This window comes from Procambarus clarkii, chromosome 57 (assembly GCF_040958095.1).
Source record: "Procambarus clarkii isolate CNS0578487 chromosome 57, FALCON_Pclarkii_2.0, whole genome shotgun sequence".
Taxonomy (NCBI): domain Eukaryota; kingdom Metazoa; phylum Arthropoda; class Malacostraca; order Decapoda; family Cambaridae; genus Procambarus; species Procambarus clarkii.
In genome coordinates, this window is record NC_091206.1 from 2,513,974 (window position 1) to 2,526,122 (window position 12,149).

Genomic DNA, 12,149 nt, shown 5'->3' on the forward strand with positions numbered 1-12,149 from the left:
TTAAGCAAGTTTTCTTGCATTTTGTTTCGTACGAAAATTCATCGAATTTAGCAATATTTTGACGTTTATTATCTCCTTTTCCTTTATGTGATTTAAACAAAATATCATCGAATTAGGCAATATTTTGCCGTTTTTTCAGGTTTTTATGAATTTTCAGTTTATTGTTATTAATTCATTAAATATACGATAAAAATGATGCAAACACATAATTGATTAGATAATAACCTTAAATACTTCATTTTCAATCATGTATTTGTTTCTCGTTAAAATACTGAGTAAGATATTGAAAAGGGGAGAAGTTCGGTTTTTATTGTATATATCGACGTTTCAGCCGGATTAGAGCGGTTTTATGTGTACATCTTCCATCGGTAATATAAACGGAAAATCAGGAACATTTTAGGTATTTCCATTGGTTTTTATCATTTGTATTGGAAACAACATTGTCATATGTCTTTTCTTGGATCTAAATAATACGAAACCTCGCTCTATGATTTGAAGTTAAAATCCTCAAATATGGTAAAATAGTGACTTTTTTCACGTTTTTCATGTAGTTTGATATTACGTAAATATATTCATTTTTACCAATATTTCGATACTATTTCATGTAGTATCACGATATGTCAGTTGGCCTTCAAATCTCAGAATTTCGCATAATATTGCATTATAAGCAAGTTTTTTTTGCATTTTGTTTCGTACGAAAAATCATCGAATTTAGCAATATTTTGACGTTTATTATCTCCTTTTCCTTTATGTGATTTTAACAAAATATCATCGAATTAGACAATATTTTGCCGTTTTTCCACGTTTTTGTGAATTTTCAGTTTATTGTTATTAATTCATTAAATATACGATAAAAATGATGCAAACACATAATTGATTAGATAATAACCTTAAATACTTCATTTTCAATCATCTATTTGTTTCTCGTTAAAATACTGAATAAGATATTGAAAAGGGGAGAAGTTCGGTTTTTATTGCATATATCGACGTTTCAGCCGGATTAGAGCGGTTTTACGTGTATATCTTCCATCGGTAATATAAACGGAAAATCAGGAACATTTTAGTAAATTCCATTGGTTCTTATCATTTGTATTGGAAACAACATTGTCATATGTCTTTTCTTGAATCTAAATAATACGAAACCTCGCTTTATGATTTAAAGTTAAAATCCTCAAATATGGTAAAATAGTGACTTTCTTCACGTTTTTCATGTAGTTTGATATTACGTAAATATATTCATTTTAACCAATATTTCGATACTATTTCATGTAGTATCACGATATGTCAGTTGGCCTTCACATCTCAGAATTTCGCATAACATTGCATTTTAAGCAAGTTTTTCTGCATTTTGTTTCGTACGAAAAATCGTCGAATTTAGCAATATTTTGACGTTTATTATCTTTTTTTCCTTTAAGTGATTTAAACAAAATATCATCGAATTAGGCAATATTTTGCCGTTTTTTCACGTTTTTGTGAATTTTCAGTTTATTGTTATTAATTCATTAAATATACGATAAAAATGATGCAAACACATAATTGATTAGATAATAACCTTAAATACATCATTTTCAATCATCTATTTGTTTCTCGTTAAAATACTGAGTAAGATATTGAAAAGGGGAGAAGTTCGGTTTTTATTGCATATATCGACGTTTCAGCCGGATTAGAGCAGTTTAACGTGTACATCTTCCATCGGTAATATAAACGGAAAATCAGGAACATTTTAGTTAATTCTAATGAAAACACATTGGTTTTTATCATTTGTATTGGAAACAACATTGTCATATGTCTTTTCTTGGATCTAAATAATACGAAACCTCGCTGTATGATTTGTAGTTAAAATCCTCAAATATGGTAAAATAGTGACTTTTTCACGTTTTTCATGTAGTTTGATATTACGTAAATATATTCATTTTTACCAATATTTCGATACTATTTCATGTAGTATCACGATATGTCAGTTGGCCTTCAAATCTCAGAATTTCGCATAATATTGCATTTTAAGCAAGTTTTTTTGCATTTTGTTTCGTACGAAAAATCATCGAATTTAGCAATATTTTGACGTTTATTATCTCCTTTTCCTCTATGTGATTTTAACAAAATATCATCGAATTAGGAAATATTTTGCCGTTTTTTCACGTTTTTGTGAATTTTCAGTTTATTGTTATTAATTCATTAAATATACGATAAAAATGATGCAAACACATAATTGATTAGATAATAACCTTAAATACTTCATTTTCAATCATTTATTTGTTTCTCGTTAAAATACTGAGTAAGATATTGAAAAGGGGAGAGGTTCGGTTTTTATTGCATATATCGACGTTTCAGCCGGATTAGAACGGTCTTACGTGTACATCTTCCATCGGTAATATAAACGGAAAATCAGGAACATTTTAGTTAATTCCATTTGTTTTTATCATTTGTATTGGAAACAACATTGTCATATGTCTTTTCTTGGATCTAAATAATAATACGAAACCTCGCTTTATGATTTAAAGTTAAAATCCTCAAATATGGTAAAATAGTGACTTTCTTCACGTTTTTCATGTAGTTTGATATTACGTAAATATATTCATTTTAACCAATATTTCGATACTATTTCATGTAGTATCACGATATGTCAGTTGGCCTTCAAATCTCAGAATTTCGCATAACATTGCATTTTAAGCAAGTTTTTCTGCATTTTGTTTCGTACGAAAAATCGTCGAATTTAGCAATATTTTGACGTTTATTATCTTTTTTTCCTTTAAGTGATTTAAACAAAATATCATCGAATTAGGCAATATTTTGCCGTTTTTTCACGTTTTTGTGAATTTTCAGTTTATTGTTATTAATTCATTAAATATACGATAAAAATGATGCAAACACATAATTGATTAGATAATAACCTTAAATACATCATTTTCAATCATCTATTTGTTTCTCGTTAAAATACTGAGTAAGATATTGAAAAGGGGAGAAGTTCGGTTTTTATTGCATATATCGACGTTTCAGCCGGATTAGAGCAGTTTAACGTGTACATCTTCCATCGGTAATATAAACGGAAAATCAGGAACATTTTAGTTAATTCTAATGAAAACACATTGGTTTTTATCATTTGTATTGGAAACAACATTGTCATATGTCTTTTCTTGGATCTAAATAATACGAAACCTCGTTGTATGATTTGTAGTTAAAATCCTCAAATATGGTAAAATAGTGACTTTTTTCACGTTTTTCATGTAGTTTGATATTACGTAAATATATTCATTTTTACCAATATTTCGATACTATTTCATGTAGTATCACGATATGTCAGTTGGCCTTCAAATCTCAGAATTTCGCATAATATTGCATTTTAAGCAAGTTTTTTTGCATTTTGTTTCGTACGAAAAATCATCGAATTTAGCAATATTTTGACGTTTATTATCTCCTTTTCCTCTATGTGATTTTAACAAAATATCATCGAATTAGGCAATATTTTGCCGTTTTTTCACGTTTTTGTGAATTTTCAGTTTATTGTTATTAATTCATTAAATATACGATAAAAATGATGCAAACACATAATTGATTAGATAATAACCTTAAATACTTCATTTTCAATCATTTATTTGTTTCTCGTTAAAATACTGAGTAAGATATTGAAAAGGGGAGAGGTTCGGTTTTTATTGCATATATCGACGTTTCAGCCGGATTCGAACGGTCTTACGTGTACATCTTCCATCGGTAATATAAACGGAAAATCAGGAACATTTTAGTTAATTCCATTTGTTTTTATCATTTGTATTGGAAACAACATTGTCATATGTCTTTTCTTGGATCTAAATAATGCGAAACCTCGCTCTATGATTTGAAGTTAAAATCCCCAAATATGGTAAAATAGTGACTTTTTTCACGTTTTTCATGTAGTTTGATATTACGTAAATATATTCATTTTTACCAATATTTCGATACTATTTCATGTAGTATCACGATATGTCAGTTGGCTTCAAATCTCAGAATTTCGCATAATATTGCATTTTAAGCAAGTTTTTTGCATTTTGTTTCGTACGAAAAATCATCGAATTTAGCAATATTTTGACGTTTATTATCTCCTTTTCCTTTATGTGATTTTAACAAAATATCATCGAATTAGGCAATATTTTGCCGTTTTTCCACGTTTTTGTGAATTTTCAGTTTATTGTTATTAATTCATTATATATACGATAAAAATGATGCAAACACATAATTGATTAGATAATAACCTTAAATACTTCATTTTCAATCATCTATTTGTTTCTCGTTAAAATACTGAGTAAGATATTGAAAAGGGGAGAAGTTCGGTTTTTATTGCATATATCGACGTTTCAGCCGGATTAGAACGGTTTTACGTGTACATCTTCCATCGGTAATATAAACGGAAAATCAGGAACATTTTAGTTAATTCTTATGAAAACACATTGGTTTTTATCATTTGTATTGGAAACAACATTGTCATATGTCTTTCTTGGATCTAAATAATACGAAACCTCGCTCTATGATTTGAAGTTAAAATCCTCAAATATGGTAAAATAGTGACTTTTTTCACGTTTTTCATGTAGTTTGATATTACGTAAATATATTCATTTTTACCAATATTTCGATACTATTTCATGTAGTATCACGATATGTCAGTTGGCCTTCAAATCTCAGAATTTCGCATAATATTGCATTATAAGCAAGTTTTTTTGCATTTTGTTTCGTACGAAAAATCATCGAATTTAGCAATATTTTGACGTTTATTATCTCCTTTTCCTCTATGTGATTTAAACAAAATATCATCGAATTAGGCAATGTTTTGCCGTTTTTTCACGTTTTTGTGAATTTTCAGTTTATTGTTATTAATTCATTAAATATACGATAAAAATGATGCAAACACATAATTGATTAGATAATAACCTTAAATACTTCATTTTCAATCATCTATTTGTTTCTCGTTAAAATACTGAGTAAGATATTGAAAAGAGGAGAAGTTCGGTTTTTATTGTATATATCGACGTTTCAGCCGGATTAGAGCGGTTTTACGTGTACATCTTCCATCGGTAATATAAACGGAAAATCAGGAACATTTTAGTTATTACTAATGAAAACACATTGATTTTTATCATTTTTTTTGGAAACAACATTGTCATATGTCTTTTCTTGGATCTAAATAATACGAAACCTCGCTCTATGATTTGAAGGTAAAATCCGCAAATATGGTAAAATAGTGACTTTTTCACGTTAATCATTTAGTGTGATATTACGTAAATATATTCATTTTGACCAATATTTCGATACTATTTCATGTAGTATCACAATATGTGATTTGGCCTTTAAATCTCAGAATGTCGCATAATATTGCATTTTAAGCAAGTTTTCTTGCATTTTGTTTCGTACGAAAAATCATCGAATTTAGCAATATTTTGACGTTTATTATCTCCTTTTCCTTTATGTGATTTAAACAAAATATCATCGAATTAGGCAATATTTTGCCGTTTTTTCAGGTTTTTATGAATTTTCAGTTTATTGTTATTAATTCATTAAATATACGATAAAAATGATGCAAACACATAATTGATTAGATAATAACCTTAAATACTTCATTTTCAATCATGTATTTGTTTCTCGTTAAAATACTGAGTAAGATATTGAAAAGAGGAGAAGTTCGGTTTTTATTGTATATATCGACGTTTCAGCCGGATTAGAGCGGTTTTACGTGTACATCTTCCATCGGTAATATAAACGGAAAATCAGGAACATTTTAGGTATTTCCATTGGTTTTTATCATTTGTATTGGAAACAACATTGTCATATGTCTTTTCTTGGATCTAAATAATACGAAACCTCGCTCTATGATTTGAAGTTAAAATCCTCAAATATGGTAAAATAGTGACTTTTTTCACGTTTTTCATGTAGTTTGATATTACGTAAATATATTCATTTTTACCAATATTTCGATACTATTTCATGTAGTATCACGATATGTCAGTTGGCCTTCAAATCTCAGAATTTCGCATAATATTGCATTATAAGCAAGTTTTTTTTGCATTTTGTTTCGTACGAAAAATCATCGAATTTAGCAATATTTTGACGTTTATTATCTCCTTTTCCTTTATGTGATTTTAACAAAATATCATCGAATTAGACAATATTTTGCCGTTTTTCCACGTTTTTGTGAATTTTCAGTTTATTGTTATTAATTCATTAAATATACGATAAAAATGATGCAAACACATAATTGATTAGATAATAACCTTAAATACTTCATTTTCAATCATCTATTTGTTTCTCGTTAAAATACTGAGTAAGATATTGAAAAGGGGAGAAGTTCGGTTTTTATTGCATATATCGACGTTTCAGCCGGATTAGAGCGGTTTTACGTGTACATCTTCCATTGGTAATATAAACGGAAAATCAGGAACATTTTAGTTAATTCTAATGAAAACACATTGGTTTTTATCATTTGTATTGGAAACAACATTGTCATATGTCTTTTCTTGGATCTAAATAATACGAAACCTCGCTCTTTGATTTGAAGTTAAAATCCTCAAATATGGTAAAATAGTGACTTTTTTTCACGTTTTTCATGTAGTTTGATATTACGTAAATATATTCATTTTTACCAATATTTCGATACTATTTCATGTAGTATCACGATATGTCAGTTGGCCTTCAAATCTCAGAATTTCGCATAATATTGCATTTTAAGCAAGTTTTTTTGGCATTTTGTTTCGTACGAAAAATCATCGAATTTAGCAATATTTTGACGTTTATTATCTCCTTTTCCTTTATGTGATTTTAACAAAATATCATCGAATTAGGCAATATTTTGCCGTTTTTCCACGTTTTTGTGAATTTTCAGTTTATTGTTATTAATTCATTAAATATATGATAAAAATGATGCAAACACATAATTGATTAGATAATAACCTTAAATACTTCATTTTCAATCATCTATTTGTTTCTCGTTAAAATACTGAGTAAGATATTGAAAAGGGGAGAAGTTCGGTTTTTATTGCATATATCGACGTTTCATCCGGATTAGAGCGGTTTTACGTGTATATCTTCCATCGGTAATATAAACGGAAAATCAGGAACATTTTAGTTAATTCCATTGGTTTTTATCATTTGTATTGGAAACAACATTGTCATATGTCTTTTCTTGGATCTAAATAATAATACGAAACCTCGCTTTATGATTTAAAGTTAAAATCCTCAAATATGGTAAAATAGTGACTTTCTTCACGTTTTTCATGTAGTTTGATATTACGTAAATATATTCATTTTAACCAATATTTCGATACTATTTCATGTAGTATCACGATATGTCAGTTGGCCTTCAAATCTCAGAATTTCGCATAACATTGCATTTTAAGCAAGTTTTTCTGCATTTTGTTTCGTACGAAAAATCGTCGAATTTAGCAATATTTTGACGTTTATTATCTTTTTTTCCTTTAAGTGATTTAAACAAAATATCATCGAATTAGGCAATATTTTGCCGTTTTTTCACGTTTTTGTGAATTTTCAGTTTATTGTTATTAATTCATTAAATATACGATAAAAATGATGCAAACACATAATTGATTAGATAATAACCTTAAATACATCATTTTCAATCATCTATTTGTTTCTCGTTAAAATACTGAGTAAGATATTGAAAAGGGGAGAAGTTCGGTTTTTATTGCATATATCGACGTTTCAGCCGGATTAGAGCGGTTTTACGTGTATATCTTCCATCGGTAATATAAACGGAAAATCAGGAACATTTTAGTAAATTCCATTGGTTTTTATCATTTGTATTGGAAACAACATTGTCATATGTCTTTTCTTGAATCTAAATAATACGAAACCTCGCTCTATGATTTGAAGCTAAAATCCTCATATATGCTAAAATAGTGATTTTTTTTCACGTTTTTAATGTAGTTTGATATTACGTAAATATATTCGTTTTTACCAATATTTCGATACTATTTCATGTAGTATCACGATATTTGATTTGGCCTTCAAATCCTAGAATTTCGCATAATATTGCATTTTAAGCAAGTTTTCTTGCATTTTGTTTCGTACGAAAAATCATCGAATTTAGCAATATTTTTACGTTTATCATCCCCTTTTCCTTTATGTGATTTAAACAAAATATCATCGAATTAGGCAATATTTTGCCGTTTTTCCACGTTTTTGTGAATTTTCAGTTTATTGTTAATAATTCATTAAAAATACGATAAAAATGATGCAAACACATAATTGATTAGAAATTAACCTAAATACTTTATTTTTAATCAACCATTTGTTTCTCGTTAAAATACTGAGTAGGATATTGAAAAGGGGAGAAGTTCGGTTTTTATTGCATATATCGACGTTTCAGCAGGATTAGAGCAGTTTTACGTGTACATCTTCCATCGGTAATATAAACGGAAAATCAGGAACATTTTAGTTATTACTAATGAAAACACATTGATTTTTATCATTTTTATTGGAAACAACATTGTCATATGTCTTTTCTTGGATCTAAATAATACGAAACCTCGCTCTATGATTTGAAGTTAAAATCCTCAAATATGGTAAAATAGTGACTTTTTTCACGTTTTTCATGTAGTTTGATATTACGTAAATATATTCATTTTTACCAATATTTCGATACTATTTCATGTAGTATCATGATATGTCAGTTGGCTTCAAATCTCAGAATTTCGCATAATATTGCGAAACCTCATATAATAATATTGCCTCATAATATTGCAAAACATAATATATTGCATAATATTGCATAATATAACCTCATAATATTGCAAAACCTCATTTTGCCGTTTTTTCACGTTTTTGTGAATTTTCAGTTTATTGTTATTAATTCATTAAATATACGATAAAAATGATGCAAACACATAATTGATTAGAAATTAACCTTAAATACTTTATTTTTAATCAACCATTTGTTTCTCGTTAAATTACTGAGTAAGATATTGAAAAGGGGAGAAGTTCGGTTTTTATTGTATATATCGGCGTTTCAGCCGGATTAGAGCGGTTTTACGTGTACATCTTCCATCGGTAATATAAACGGAAAATCAGGAACATTTTAGTTAATTCTAATGAAAGCACATTGGTTTTTATCATTTGTATTGGAAACAACATTGTCATGTCTTTTCTTGGATCTAAATAATACGAAACCTCGCTCTATGATTTGATGTTAAAATCCTCAAATATGGTAAAATAGTGACTTTTTTCACGTTTTTCATGTAGTTTGATATTACGTAAATATATTCATTTTTACCAATATTTCGAAACTATTTCATGTAGTATCACGATATGTCAGTTGGCCTTCAAATCTCAGAATTTCGCATAATATTGCATTTTAAGCAAGTTTTTTTGGCATTTTGTTTCGTACGAAAAATCATCGAATTTAGCAATATTTTGACGTTTATTATCTCCTTTTCCTTTATGTGATTTTAACAAAATATCATCGAATTAGGCAATATTTTGCCGTTTTTCCACGTTTTTGTGAATTTTCAGTTTATTGTTATTAATTCATTAAATATACGATAAAAATGATGCAAACACATAATTGATTAGATAATAACCTTAAATACTTCATTTTCAATCATCTATTTGTTTCTCGTTAAAATACTGAGTAAGATATTGAAAAGGGGAGAAATTCGGTTTTTATTGCATATATCGACGTTTCAGCCTGATTAGAGCGGTTTTACGTGTATATCTTCCATCGGTAATATAAACGGAAAATCAGGAACATTTTAGTTAATTCCATTGGTTTTTATCATTTGTATTGGAAACAACATTGTCATATGTCTTTTCTTGGATCTAAATAATACGAAACCTCGCTCTATGATTTGAAGTTAAAATCCTCAAATATGGTAAAATAGTGACTTTTTTCACGTTTTTCATGTAGTTTCATATTACGTAAATATATTCATTTTTACCAATATTTCGATACTATTTCATGTAGTATCACGATATGTCAGTTGGCCTTCAAATCTCAGAATTTCGCATAATATTGCATTTTAAGCAAGTTTTTTTGCATTTTGTTTCGTACGAAAAATCATCGAATTTAGCAATATTTTGACGTTTATTATCTCCTTTTCCTCTATGTGATTTAAACAAAATATCATCGAATTAGGCAATGTTTTGCCGTTTTTTCACGTTTTTGTGAATTTTCACTTTATTGTTATTAATTCATTAAATATACGATAAAAATGATGCAAACACATAATTGATTAGATAATAACCTTAAATACTTCATTTTCAATCATCTATTTGTTTCTCGTTAAAATGCTGAGTAAGATATTGTAAAGGTGAGAAGTTCGGTTTTTATTGCATATATCGACGTTTCAGCCGGATTAGAGCGGTTTTACGTGTATATCTTCCATCGGTAATATAAACGGAAAATCAGGAACATTTTAGTTAATTCCATTGGTTTTTATCATTTGTATTGGAAACAACATTGTCATATGTCTTTTCTTGGATCTAAATAATACGAAACCTCGCTCTATGATTTGAAGTTAAAATCCTCAAATATGGTAAAATAGTGACTTTTTTCACGTTTTTCATGTAGTTTCATATTACGTAAATATATTCATTTTTACCAATATTTCGATACTATTTCATGTAGTATCACGATATGTCAGTTGTCCTTCAAATCTCAGAATTTCGCATAATATTGCATTGTAAGCAAGTTTTTTTGCATTTTGTTTCGTACGAAAAATCATCGAATTTAGCAATATTTTGACGTTTATTATCTCCTTTTCCTCTATGTGATTTAAACAAAATATCATCGAATTAGGCAATGTTTTGCCGTTTTTTCACGTTTTTGTGAATTTTCAGTTTATTGTTATTAATTCATTAAATATACGATAAAAATGATGCAAACACATAATTGATTAGATAATAACCTTAAATACTTCATTTTCAATCATCTATTTGTTTCTCGTTAAAATGCTGAGTAAGATATTGTAAAGGGGAGAAGTTCGGTTTTTATTGCATATATCGACGTTTCAGCCGGTTTAGAGCGGTTTTACGTGTACATCTTCCATCGGTAATATAAACGGAAAATCAGGAACATTTTAGTTAATTCTAATGAAAACACATTGGTTTTTATCATTTGTATTGGAAACAACATTGTCATATGTCTTTTCTTGGATCTAAATAATACGAAACCTCGCTCTATGATTTGAAGTTAAAATCCTCAAATATGGTAAAATAGTGACTTTTTTCACGTTTTTAATGTAGTTTGATATTACATAAATATATTCATTTTTAATAACCTTAAATACTTCAATTTTAATCATCTATTTGTTTCTCGTTAAAATACTGAGTAGGATATTGAAAAGGGGAGAAGTTCGGTTTTTATTGCATATATCGACGTTTCAGCCGGATTAGAGCGGTTTTACGTGTATATCTTCCATCGGCAATATAAACGGAAAATCAGGAACATTTTAGTTAATTCTTATGAAAACCCATTGGTTTTTATCATTTGTATTGGAAACAACATTGTCATATGTCTTTACTTGGATCTAAATAATACGAAACCTCGCTGTATGATTTGAAGTTAAAATCCTCAAATATGGTAAAATAGTGACTTTTTTCACGTTTTTCATGTAGTTTGATATTACGTAAATATATTCATTTTTACCAATATTTCGATGCTATTTCATGTAGTATCACGATATGTCAGTTGGACTTCAAATCTCAGAATTTCGCATAATATTGCATTTTAAGCAAGTTTTTTTGCATTTTGTTTCGTACGAAAAATCATCGAATTTAGCAATATTTTGACGTTTATTATCTCCTTTTCCTTTATGTGATTTTAACAAAATATCATCGAATTAGGCAATATTTTGCCGTTTTTCCACGTTTTTGTGAATTTTCAGTTTATTGTTATTAATTCATTAAATATACGATAAAAATGATGCAAACACATAATTGATTAGATAATAACCTTAAATACTTCATTTTCAATCATCTATTTGTTTCTCGTTAAAATACTGAGTAAGATATTGAAAAGGGGAGAAGTTCGGTTTTTATTGCATATATCGACGTTTCAGCCGGATTAGAACGGTTTTACGTGTACATCTTCCATCGGTAATATAAACGGAAAATCAGGAACATTTTAGTTAATTCCATTTGTTTTTATCATTTGTATTGGAAACAACATTGTC